At 35.5% G+C, this 13,641-nt stretch overlaps 1 protein-coding gene across 1 annotated transcript in view; it reads left to right on the forward strand.

Moving 5' to 3' along the window:
- Positions 1-524: 524 nt before the first annotated feature.
- The window catches only part of LOC138694804 (pancreatic triacylglycerol lipase-like), a 242,331-nt gene continuing 229,214 nt past the window's right edge, over positions 525-13,641 (forward strand). The window contains exon 1 of the mRNA XM_069818889.1: positions 525-730. The gene's annotated coding sequence lies outside the window, so the exon portion shown is untranslated. The remainder of the gene's footprint in view (positions 731-13,641) is intronic.

Below are 13,641 nucleotides of genomic sequence, written 5' to 3' on the forward strand. Positions count from 1 at the left end.
CATAACATAACATAACATAACATAACATAACATAACATAACATAACATAACATAACATAACATAACATAACATAACATAACATAACATAACATAACATAACATAACATAACATAACATAACATAACATAACATAACATAACATAACATAACATAACATAACATAACATAACATAACATAACATAACATAACATAACATAACATAACATATACTTAACATATACTTAACATAACATATACTTAACATATACTTAACATAAACATAACATAAACATAACATAACATAACATAACATAACATACACTCGTATAATTATTTAACTTGTATCTTTTTGGAAACCTGCCGAAACTATTGATTTATTCTGTCCCTTCTCATCCCCTTTTTATTATTATTCTCATTCTTTTTCAAGGACTGGATCCATTGGATCGTTTCTGCACCGTCCACAACCTACATCAGCGGTCATCAAAACACTGGACGCTCGGACTAGCGTCTTTTACCCGCGGACAAGACACAGCCCTAGCGTGCAATCGTCGCTACTGGCGGGTATGCTGTCTCTCTATCCCTTGTGCACGACGGAGCAGAGTTCCTTACCCTCCAGGCACTCTACCCATTTCAGCGAGTGCTGTCGACCACTGGCCTACATGATGGTCATTGCGCGAGCCCAACTCATACATCCGTACAGGACATCGGGATGCAGTTTCAGAGCGAGGAAGAGTGCAGCTGAAGTGCCGGTAAGTACTACATTTTATTGCTTGTAGATCTAAACTCTTGTAATAGCATTAGAAATGGAACTTCTTCATATACTATGTAGTCTATAGTAAGTTACAGGCCTACGCATGAATTCTAGATATGAGATCTCCTGATCTATCGCAGATCCGTGTCTGACTTAAACAGAACTCTCGAGTGATCGAGTGGCGGTCAACTACAATATAATTATGACTAGACTTCGTTGAATTGCCACACGCAGCATGCAATCAGGTTGCCGATGTACTGTAGTATAGAGGAGGTGAGCGACCTCCCGGTCTCGTAGTATAAGCATTTCATGTAAGAGTTGTGACCGGTCCAAATATATAAAGCAGCTACAGCTAATGTATACCTATGTAAGCACTTGTTTTTGCATTACTGTGGTTGGAATAGTCAAAGCTTAACATTTGTTCAGTGTAGACAAGAATTCAATCAAACATACTATAATGAGAATGTCGCTGTTCCAAATAATTGCCCCTGGAATACCCTTACACCCGCAGCCAGTCTTGACCCGTTGGGGAACGTGGTTGGATGCTGTTAATTATTATTCAGAACATTATGGTAAAATAATGGAGGTAATAGATGCATTGGATAGCACAGACAGTTCCGCTGATGCAGCTATAAAACCATTGCCTTCTAAACAGCTATTGGAAGATATTCTGTCCATTGATTCTAATTTTAAAATCGTGTCCAAAAGCATCATCTTGTTAGAATCGTCTAAGCTACAACTCTCATAAGCTCTTAATAGGGATAGTGGATAAAGTATCACAAAGCGTTATCCAAAATAACAATTCACTAATTTCAGAAAAAGTGGAATGTAAGTTGAGAAACATTATTGCTAAAAATTCTGCCTATTCACAACTTCGTATTATAAATGATGTACCATCAGATCAGGACAAGACATCTGAAGTTGGTGTACTAAAAAGTAGTGACTTCCGTTCTTCAAATATGTACGTATTACATCGTGTGATGTTGAACGTACATTTTCCCAAAATAAAAACTGTTTAAGTGACCATCGGAGGAGGTTACTTTGCAGTCGCTCAAAATGTACGCAACTCTTCACTGCAATGCACATATTCAAGGATGATGTGAGTATATTACATTAAATTTTAAGAGTTAATATATCTCACGATAAAATAATTGTGTATTTACATGTTTAGACATTTCCTACTTCAAAGATCCATTCATTATATTTCTTGAATGCAGGATACAGGTTTTATTGTATCCGCAGTATACTGCTCAGTGTTTACATCAGAGGCATACTCCATCCTTTGCACGCTTCCTTCTCATAGAGTCTATACCTTACGATTCTCGTGGCAATTCCACGAAGTCTAATTATGACGTAGAAAATAAGTTGGCGATAACTAAAAATAGGGTCACTAACTACTGTACTTGTCTTGAGATTGCATGGCATACATGAAAATTTGTTACGGGATCTTCGGCAGTATTTCGCTTTCTTAAGAAACTCATTGCAGTTAAAATACCTGTCAAATTTATTTTGAATTCAGTTACGAAGCATCATTCTGACAGATTATGACCTACATAAGAGAAAATGAGTAAATACGAAAGCAATTAAGTAATATATGTATAGGCCGAAGTAATTTCGGGTGATCTTCGGATGACAATTCTACCGTAATTCGAAGAGCTGACGGTTTTCCATCAAAATGAAAGATCTCTGCGGAAGAAGCGGTTTTCTTCACTCGATATTTTTCTTCCATAATCGCTTCATTTTCGTCATCCAATTAAGGAGACTCTAAACATATATAGTATATAAAAAACTTGTTGAGGAACTTTCAGTTGACATCAGTTACATTAAAAAAAGCTAATTTCTGTTTAGATTCTTCATATCGAATCAGATTCATCTCACGTTATGATTACGTCATATAAAACGTCTTCCAGCATTAGCCTGCGAGTTCTATTTCGTTAATCTTCGTGAACGCAGCTGTGTTTCCTTAACACACCCGTTGTCTTTACGTCTTCACTCTGTCTTGGGATTTTCTTGTATAAACGAACTTTCTCTTGAACAATATTTATTTTTCTTAAATAAGCACGAGCTTCATAAAAATTTACAGCATGAGAAATTGATTGTGACCTGTGACAAGCAAGAACTTCAGCCAATGCCAGTATCCGCTCTTGTCTGAAATGGATGGTGAGACTAAAAGGCATATGTGAATAGGCCAGACCTACACTTACATACTACTACTACTACTACTACTACTACTACTACTACTACTACTACTACTACTACTACAAATTAGTATTATTACTGCTACTGCTGCTTCTACTATTACCATTACTACTGATGTTACTACTACTACTAATACTACTACTACTACTTCTGCTACTACTACTACTAGGCCTACTATTTCTGCTGCTACTACTACTACTGATACTAGGCCTATTACTACTACTACTGCTGCTGTCTGCCTGGTGGGCGGAGTTCGTATAGCGCTGGCCTTCTATGCCCGAGGTTGCGAGTTCGATCTTGAGCCAGGTCTATGGCATTTAAGTGTGCTTAAATGCGACAGGCTCATGTCAGTAGATTTACTGGCACGTAAAAGAACTCCTGCGGGACAAAATTCTGGCACACCGGCGACGCTGATATAACCTCGGCAGTTGCGAGCGTCGTTAAATAAAACATAACATTTTTAACTACTGGTGCTACTAATTTACTACTATTACTTCTGCTACTGCTACTACTACTACTACTACTACTACTACTACTACTACTACTACTACTACTACTATTTTTTCTGCTCCTACTACTGATACTATTACTACTACTACTGTTGCTACTACTAGTACTACTACCACTACTGCTTCAACTGCTAATTAATATTATTACTGTTACTACTATTACTATTACTGCTTCTGTTACTACTACTACTATTACTGGTGCTACCACTTGCTATTACTACTACTACTTCTGCTACTGCTACTTACTATTATATGTAAATTAACAATTTAAATGCGCATTGAATAAACTCCAAGATTTTAATATAGGAAGCAGAAGGAATTATTCCTTTATCGTTTACTTTGACTGCGTAATAGACGTTGATGCCCCATTGGGAATGGTTGAGATTTTCCTTCATTGAGAGTCGTCGGAACTTTCTAAAAGTCTATGCAGAAGATTCAAAGTCCTCGTTAAGTTTGCGTATTACGTCATTGAGTGAGCCAGAGGGTGACTGTATTGCATACAGGTGGTGTTTGCTGCGTTGCAGGATCGAGGGGATGTCATTTACGTAAATAGTTAATAACAGCCTTCCTAGCATTAGCAGAACGTTATTTGCAGTGTAGAGGAGACGGTAGAGTACTGATGGGCCGAGTACAGAGCACAAACTAAGTTTGTTAGTAGAGATAAGCCAAGTCCAGCCTAGCTGGTTAGGCTACACGCAGCTCTCTCTGACGTTGAATGTGACAGAATCAAATGCCCTGCCCTATCCAGTGTTCTGTGCTTGTCGGCTGTTTAGCTCGACTTTTGTATCACTTGGATTCTGTGTTTTAACTATGGTCACCCAAGAAGAGATTCAAATACAGGAATACAAATACTTTTGCAATTAGTTTATAAAGCAAGTAAGCATTTAAATGTAAAAATGTGGTTTTTGTTTGTATTAGATGAAAGCACAGACGTTAGCAACACTTCACAATCATATTTATTAGGCGAATTGATTCTAATTTTAACATCCATGAAGAGTTGTTGGATCTTGTAATATTCGTTCAAGTGTGGCAGATTTTTGATCTATGGGACATGGACGTGCGTTTCTCAGTTTTCCTGCACTACCCCTTTGTGCCCAGAGGTGATGTAGTCAGTGCACATGGATTGTCTGTTGGTCATATTTTACATTGTAAGTATAGCCTAGAGTCTACCATGGAGAATAAAGTTGACCTTTTATGTTCACTGTAGGGCTGAACAAAACTAACTGCCGTTCTCGCTCGCTGTGTTCGTTGCATTTGTCTTTCGAGTCTCGTCTCGTCATTCTCGTGCGCTTCGAGTGTCGCTCATCATTCTCGAAAAAGCATTTGGTCGGTGTGGAAAGATTGCGTAACTTTGAATAACATCATTGAAATAAATAAAATTATAAATGTTTAAATGAGACAAAAAGACAAAACAGAACAGTATCTTAGTTACCAAAATGTTCTGGTTCTATTATATGATATTACCTATGGTTATATAAATAAAAAAAACAATTCTCAAATAAATTTGCATTTCTAAGAAACATAAAACATAACGTTATTATCTTTTTACTTGAGATTGCACACTTGATCTCAAACATATGAAAAGAACATTCCTAGCCTTGTAATAAGGGCCTAGTAATTAAATAAAGATTGGGGAACGGATTATTATACAATGAAAAGTAGAGATGATGTTTCAAATAGGCTTCTTGATTGTTTATACATATATGTATAACAGTTGCCAAAGTAGATAAAGGTCCAGTCAGGTATAAACAACTGTGGCGATTCAAGGCTGCTTGACGACGTATAGCCTAGAACATAATCGTGCGGGTTTTCAGCTTTGCTGTCGCTGTTAGTCTTGCTTTCTCGATCATTGTTCATCTCTAGTTCACAGCATTCGGGAGAATCAATTCGGTTCCATTTCCATTTGAGCTAATACATAGCCTACCCTAATGAAGAGTAGTATTTATTTTTATAATCAATTTTCTTCAATTCATGCATCATATTTTGCAGTTTATAATGATGCATTTTCAGAAGTTTGCGTAAAATTTCCCAAGCAGTGTTGTGTGATATTAGCAAGTGTTTGCTTAACACAATAGCACTTCTGATTGATGACGGATTTTGGCTTTAAAAGAACCTCTGCAACCTGAATGTCACTAATTTTCGGTCTTCCGGATTTCATTTTATCATGAACTGAACCAGTTTATCGAACTTTTTAATATTAATGCACGATAAGAAAGCATGGTACAAGGACCGTCTCTCAGATGCATTTTGTCTGAAATAATCTTAATCTGTGTCAGTGAGGCTTAGACCATATTCAGAATAACATTGCACAAAACCAATTCTTGTTTGAAGATTTAAAACTATTTCCTCAAATTTGTCAAATATGTGTGAAATAAACAAGACAAATGGCTAATAAGTTTCTTTTTATTTTTCAATAACTAACTGAAGCAATTGTTTCAGCACGGAATAACTAACGCTCGTTCTACAGGGACATTTTATTTTTACTAACATTTCTAATATTAACCTGGATATACCTTTGGATCAAAGATTAAGAACCGGAAACACCGTTTGCTACCCCCTTCCACGACTGGAGTTCGATGATACTGGCGTAATATACAAACAAATCACTTTACTAGGTATAGGAGGGAAGAAAAGTAGTTCATCCATTTACTAAACTAGGAAATATTGCGCTTTTGAGTTTGATAATTTTCGTTAGTTTTTGTTTAATCAAAATACAGGACAGTATTAACAGTGAGTGTTTTTACTCACGAACTGAGCTGTCCATGTGGACGTATTCATTATGCAGTGTATATTATACTATCTACAGCACATTAGCGTACAATATAGAGAATGAAGTTAAATTGAAAAATAATCATAATATGGATATTTAAACACATTTTTTAAAATGGTAGCCGTTCATTTCGATATAGGCTTCAGTTCTAATGTGCATATTACCGCACTATAGACTATTGTACGTAATTCCAATTACCAGGTTCGTACTTCGTATCAGTAATTCATGTTGAAATAATTCTGTACCTACTCTATAAAAGAGACCTTACGTACTGTAAATTCAATCTTCTCTTCTGCCCGATCCGAAAAGATAAAATTACTCAGACATGCTATCTACTGTCCGTCCAAGTGGTTACATCGCAGCGTCGTAGAAAGGGAGGAAATCACGTCACTGTTAATTACTTAACGAGGCCCTTTTATTTAAGGTATTTTTAACAATTGTATGGGTATAATATTACTTAGACATTCAATTCTTAACAGAAATTAATGTTCTCAGAAAAGAGCTAAGACAGCCCAGCCACTAGCATTTACAGAAAGGCGAATAGAAGCAGGTGGGGGAAACCGTGATGCGACGTAGACAAATGGAAAATGATGCAATATTGAAAGCTCTTTCGTCACTGGAAAATGCGAACATATATTTGGAACGTATTGTTTACTATGACCGTAAGGCTACTATGACTGTATATGCGGTCTTGGATCTGTGTGGAGGACAGTTGAACTTCATTAGTGGAAGAGGTGGGAGTGAAGTACATTAAAAACTCAGGTACAATAAAAATTGAAGTAAAAATAAAATGATGTCCCTGTACATTATAATTCCATACCTGCTTAGTTTATATTGATTGCTCGTTTTGTTTAGAAATTATAGACTATTAATTTTAACTTTGTTACTTTATAAAAACTCTAGGCCTATACTTAATTGTTTGTTTACAAGGAGATGCTTTGTTTCCAAGAAGCGTCATAATAAAACATTGTTTTAAAATGGCACATAATACTTAAAGGAATCTTATACTAACAGTACTCCAGTGATGTTCAGTTATTATAACAATTGAAAGAAGACAGATTTGACGCCATTCATGATTGCTAGTTCCCTCTGCACGTACCCCGTTACAAAGCTTTGATAGTTCAGTGAACCGCGACTAGAAAGGTTTGCTTCAAAATGTTAAAACTGTATTCGTTTGTGTTTCATCAGGAGAGACACTCAAGTTCAACGATCTCTTCTGATAAATAATGAGCAAATTCATACTCTTCGTCACGTTCAGTATATATTTTGTCATGCTAAATATGAACTATGCAGTACCCTTATGACGGTGGCAATAAATCACTGAGTGTTACATGGAACGAAGCAAAGACTTCCTATATCCTACTTCATTAGTCAGTCTCGTTTCATAGTCAATAAATGGTTACCATCAATGACGTCAGTAAAACATCCACCAGATGTAGCTAGACCGCGGCTAAACAATGAACTACTGATGGAGTATTATGTATGTAATGTAATGTTATTTACTTATTTGCCTATAACGTGGATAAGCCTCAATTACTGTACAACAGACAGTACAAATTATAGTTATTTAGGCCTATGTCTTAAAAATGAAAAGTGAAAAGAAAGGTTAAATAAAAGATTAAAAAGAGATAAATACATATATAAATACCAGGCACACTTACATACAAATGACTTTTAGAAAGACCCAGAGGTTCATTTCCGCCCTCACATAAGCTCGCCATCGGTCCCTTCCTGAGGAAGATTAGTTCAGTCCCTACCATCATATCCCACCTCTCTCAGATTCATTTTAATATTATTATCCCATCTACGTCTCGGCCTCTCCAAAGGTCATTTTCTCTTCGAACTCCCAATTAACACTCTATATGCATTTCTGGATTCGCCCATATAAGCTCTGCTCATCTTAAACTTCTGGGTTTAATGTTCCTAATTATGTAAGGTGAAGAATACAATAATAATAATAATAATAATAATAATAATAATAATAATAATAATAATAATAATAATGATTTATTTTAGCTGGCAGAGTTAAGGCCGCAAGGCCTTCTCTTCCACTCAACCAGCAAAAAGTGTATATACATATGCATGAACTTACAAAGAATCCAACAATTTGATTTAGTTGAGAGTTACATGTATACAAAAGTTATTTACCAATTAAACAACAAAATACTATGAACTATTAATTAAACACTGAAATAAACTGTGTAGCAGAATTAAACTAAAATACATAGAATGTTAATATATTTCAAATAATATTAGATAATAGAAAGAGATTATTACGAGACAATTAAAATACAGCACAATCAGGATGATGTCTAAAGAAAAAAGTAACAATGTAGTCAGTGATAGTTTAAATCAGTATGATTGGAGTGAGATGCTAATAAGGTTATCTTTTAAGCTGTTCTTAAAGGTGTTTATTGTCTTGCAGCCCCTAATACTTTGTGACAAGGACAATGCGTGCTGTTCATAAGTACAAATGGAAAATGAAAAAAAGATAAATACATATATTTAATACAAGACACGCTTACTTACAAATGGCTTTTAGAAAGACCCGCAGGTTCATTGCCTTCCTCACATAAGCCCGCCATCGGTCCCTATCCTGAGCAAGATTAATCCAATTCCTATCACCATATCCCACCTCCCTCAAATCCATTTTAATATTATCCTCCCATCTACGTCTCGGCCTCCGCAAAGGTTCTTTTCCCTCAGGTTTTCCAAAACTCTATATGCATTTCTGGATTCACCCATACGTGCCGCATACCCTGCTCATCTCTAACGTCTGGATTTAATGTTTCTATTATTATGTTAGGTGAAGAAGACAATGTGTGCAGTTATGTGTTGTGTAACTTTCTCCAATCTCCAGTAACTTCATCCCTTTAAGCCCCAAATATTTTCCTAAGCACCTTATTCTCAAACACCCTTAACCTCTGTTCCTCTCTCAAAGTGAGAGTCCAAGTTTGACAACCATACAGAACAACCGGTAATATAACTGTTTTATAAATCCTAGCTTTCAAATTTTTTGAAACCAGACTAGATAACAAAAGCTTCCCAACCGAATAATATATAGCAGGCATTTCTCATATTTATTGTGCTTTTAATTTCCTCCAAGGTATTTGAATTTTTCTGCTTTTTCGAAGGATAAATTTACAGTTTTTATATTTGCATTTCGTACTATGTTCTGGTCACGAGACAATCATATAATTTTTTTTTCCTTCAGAATTTACTTCCGAACCTATCTTATTACTTGCTTCAAGTAAAATTCCAGTTTTTTTTCACAGGAGTTTGTGGATTTTGTTCTAACATACTCACTTCATCCGCATAAACAGGGAGCTGATAAGTACAAATGAAAAATACAAATAAAAATGAAAGATGTCCTAGATGTAAATACAAGAAGTAAATTGTATAAATAAAGATTATAGAGTAACAAATAGCAATATTATTTTAAATCATTTACTTTCAGTATTTTAATGAGAAAAAGTTTATATTTAATGTAAGAAATGCTGAAATATAGATCACATATTTGACATAATTAATTCAATTGGGAACAAATTTTTAACAATGGCGAATTTTTATGTGATGAGGTGTTTGGTTTTCTGTAGTGTAGGAAGTGTCTGATATTTGACTAAAAAACAACAATACATATTGTTATTTCCTGCCATTAGGAAATCCGGCAACACTGCTTCAGTGACTAAGGGACGGAACTCTCTTGTTCAGACCGAGAGTGTGTGTGTGTTTTCGTACGTGAGCCGGCGATGCGCTGTTGCCAGACTACGCAGACTTTCAGCCTATTTTTTTTCTAATTAACCATGCACTTAATTACAAAACGTATAACAGATTTTTCATTTATTTTAACGAATTCTATTGCCTTAAAGTTAGTTCGCTTATGGCGAAACTTTTTTCGACCTGACAGATATACAATAATTGAACCTTGTGTGTGGTATTAACAAACCTTCAATCCTCCATTTAACACAAGTAATGGCGGTTGTTGGACGGGGTTGTGAGGCGATGCGTTTGCTGTAGAAATAATTTAACTCTCTTATTGAATGAGATATCACTTTAAATTAATATGAGCGAGTGTTTTCATATTTGTTATTATAAATTTCTGTCGTTTTGAAAGACGTCTGATTTTCCTTAACTGAACCCCTACATGACTAAACTCCACGAGCCGCCACTGGCCATAAGACATCAAACTGACAGCTAACAAATATTCATGCCCTATACGGGATTTAGCCCACGATCGTGTCTTGCTGGCAGTGTGAAAGTTGCACCTTAACTTCTGCTTATATTAAAGTCGGGATGTATTTTAATATCTGGCTTGTTGGAAGATTTTCCATTGAACAAACCCCTAGTGAGGTGAAGGAATTTACAATGCCTAGATAATGTCGAGATCGGCTTTTATCCAACTTATTTGCGTTATTGTAGTGGACTGTAACATGGTAAAATGCCGGCCTGTTTGCAGACAAAAAGCATTCGCATAAACCATACGTTAATGCAATCGGTGTGTCGCGCAACTCCATGGATTGTGTCGCGAAATTTTGGAATTGAAAAATAAATTTTATGCCATCCAAAAAATCTCTTTACAACGCATTTTTTATTTGCAACGAAGTCTTTGATATGGTACATTTTATTTTGAGACAGACTTTACCAGTAATACGTGAACACCTGCAACAATGCTCAGTTCAGTTTTTCAACCATAAGGCCACGTATAGAGAAACTCTGTGCAACCCACCAAGCGCAGACGTCACATTAATTTAAATAGGCGAGTTCTCAAAAACGATAATAAAAATCTTTTATCGGACATCCAGCATAGATAGGTTGGAATATTTTACACATACCTTTGTCTTTTCTAATGCCAGTCAAGTTGCTGCTTTTTCTTTTAGAATTTTCTATTACATGTTAAATCAACCTATCTACAACACCTTATATTTCGTGATTTTTTAAGGGGTTTCTAAAAAAAAAAAGGATTCAATTTATGTAAATATCTTAATTGTAACTTAACCTCTTATCTGACTGGGGCCCTCAATTAAGATATCGATCGTCTAGTTCAAAAGTGCGACAACTAAAAAAAAAAAAAAAAAAAAAACAAGTTTTGAGATATCTTCAGTTGAAAGTTTCAAATAAATCACTTAGAAAGGAACAGAGTTCTGGTTCATAACAACGACAATTAGAAACGAGTCGGTATTCAGGACGAGTTTATCACAATCTTCCAGTTCATTATTAATACATTTCGAAATGTACTAATAATGAATTTGTAAAGTCTATAGTTATAATTATTTCTAAAGCAGTTTATTTAGTTTTTTTTCTTTTTGGTTGTAAATATGACTTACCTCAATATTGAATCGGAAAGAGCTCCGAAAGGGGGTTTCAGTAGTATAAATAACTAAAAAATGGCAATTTTTGAGTTGTCGCACATTTGAACTGGACTATCGATATGTTATCTGCAATAATGATATACTTTGATTAGACCATTCATCTTTTCGCCCCAAATTAGGGATTAAAGAACCCATTTTAAAATATAAAGTTTCATGCAAGTTCCACATTTGCGTCCTCTGTTTTGAGAAATGACGACTTGGTGATGTGCAAATAAATTATTTTGGTAACACTTCTCGGGTAATTATACGCTATGTTATCCATAATTGTTGTTGACATTAAACAATGCGCATTCTTATGCGTTATTAAGAATGATCCTTTGAAGACACAAACAAAGGGAATATTCAGCAATTAAATGCACTTCTAGAGAAAGTTAAGGCGTCACTGTTTGTTACGGTGTCACCTGGCAATTATATGCACAGGTATGACAGTCACGCATCGTATATTTAGACCTGAATTATAGCATCATGACATATTTTGTAGGTACGCTTATTTTTGTCATATGGGAAAAGTGCTGTAGTAAGAAATGAATTTCCATATTTCAGTCCAATGTGTATCATGACATAAGAAAGGACGAGATAGTCGATTCCCTGAGTATTGTTGTGAATAATATGCATTTGTACGAGTAATTGTGTCTCTTTCATTATCATTCCGTCACTTATCCCTTGTTGCCGTATCTCATGATTACAGATGACTGTGCAAGTAATTCAAGAAGAGTGAAATATTTATCTTTCCGGATACTGAGAGAGGGGAAATATTAAATTAAACGTTGCATGTATATGTTTGCGTTAATGTGTGGATATACAGAGTGAACAGTAAATAATTTCATTAATTTCTGGGAGTTATTCTTTGAGATATTTCGAACAAAAAAGTTAAATACAATTTTGCTCGTTTTTTTTTTCCTTTCCGAGATAAAAATGGTTTTATATGAAACATTTCATAACGTGTTTTGGGAAAGTTATTAATACAGAGTGATTTATATAGAACTGACACATTTCTTTCTTTAATTATTCCGTTGGAAATTCATTCAATGACCCAATTTTAGCACCAAATTAAGCAGAATGTTCTGGAGTTTCGATTCCTTGTCACTAGATGCGCAGATGTTTATGTTTTATTCTTATTGTTGGCAGCACTGACCCAATTTTAGCACCATATTAAGTAGAATGTTCTGAAGTTTCGATTCCTTGTCACTAGATGCGCAGATGTTTATGTTTTATTCCTATTGTTGGCAGCTGTTTTCGACATTTGTGTCAACGTGAAAATGCAGTACACATTAAATCAACGACTCTTCCTTGTGAAGCAACACTGGATTACGAATTAAATTACAGCTACTCAAAGGGCATACCAAGAGAGAATTTGGTGTTCGCAATTCTCCCAAAAGAAACACAATACTGGGACTGGTAAACAAATTGGAAACTACTGGATCTCTGGTGAGTGAAAAGGGCAAGCATCGTTCATCTAGGCTTCCCACGGTTGTTGTTGACGTAAGAGCACGACTGGAGCAGTCACCCAAAAAATCATTAAGACGTTTGTATTTGAGTTTGTTGAGCAACTGGACGATGTAGAGCTGAGTCAAGGATATTTTCAGCAAGATGGCGCTACATGTCATACATTAAATGAATCCATGGAACTAATTGCAAGTTTCTTTGACGACCGAATAATTTCCAGGAACCTGTGGCCACCGAGATCTCCGGATTTGACAATCCCGGACTTCTTTTTATGGGGTTACTTCAAAGACAGGGTTTACGCCACACGTCCCCAGACATTGGACGATTTGAAGCACAACATCACACAGGAGATTCAAGCTATTGATAACAGAGTCCTCCAACGAGTGACCAGTAACATGGAACGACGTTTTGAGTTGTGCCTTATGCAGGATGGAGGACATTTTCAACATTTGCTATAGAGGTAAATAATCTCCCAAAATTCCTCTACATTTTAGGTATAATAAGTTGTCGCTAGCACAATTCGTTTTGAAACAATTCATGAAAGAATGTGTCAGTTCTATATAAATCACTCTGTATAATTCCCAATATACTCAGTCAGTTTAAGAGAGCAGTGTGT

Source organism: Periplaneta americana, chromosome 2, assembly GCF_040183065.1.
Source record: "Periplaneta americana isolate PAMFEO1 chromosome 2, P.americana_PAMFEO1_priV1, whole genome shotgun sequence".
Lineage (NCBI taxonomy): Eukaryota > Metazoa > Arthropoda > Insecta > Blattodea > Blattidae > Periplaneta > Periplaneta americana.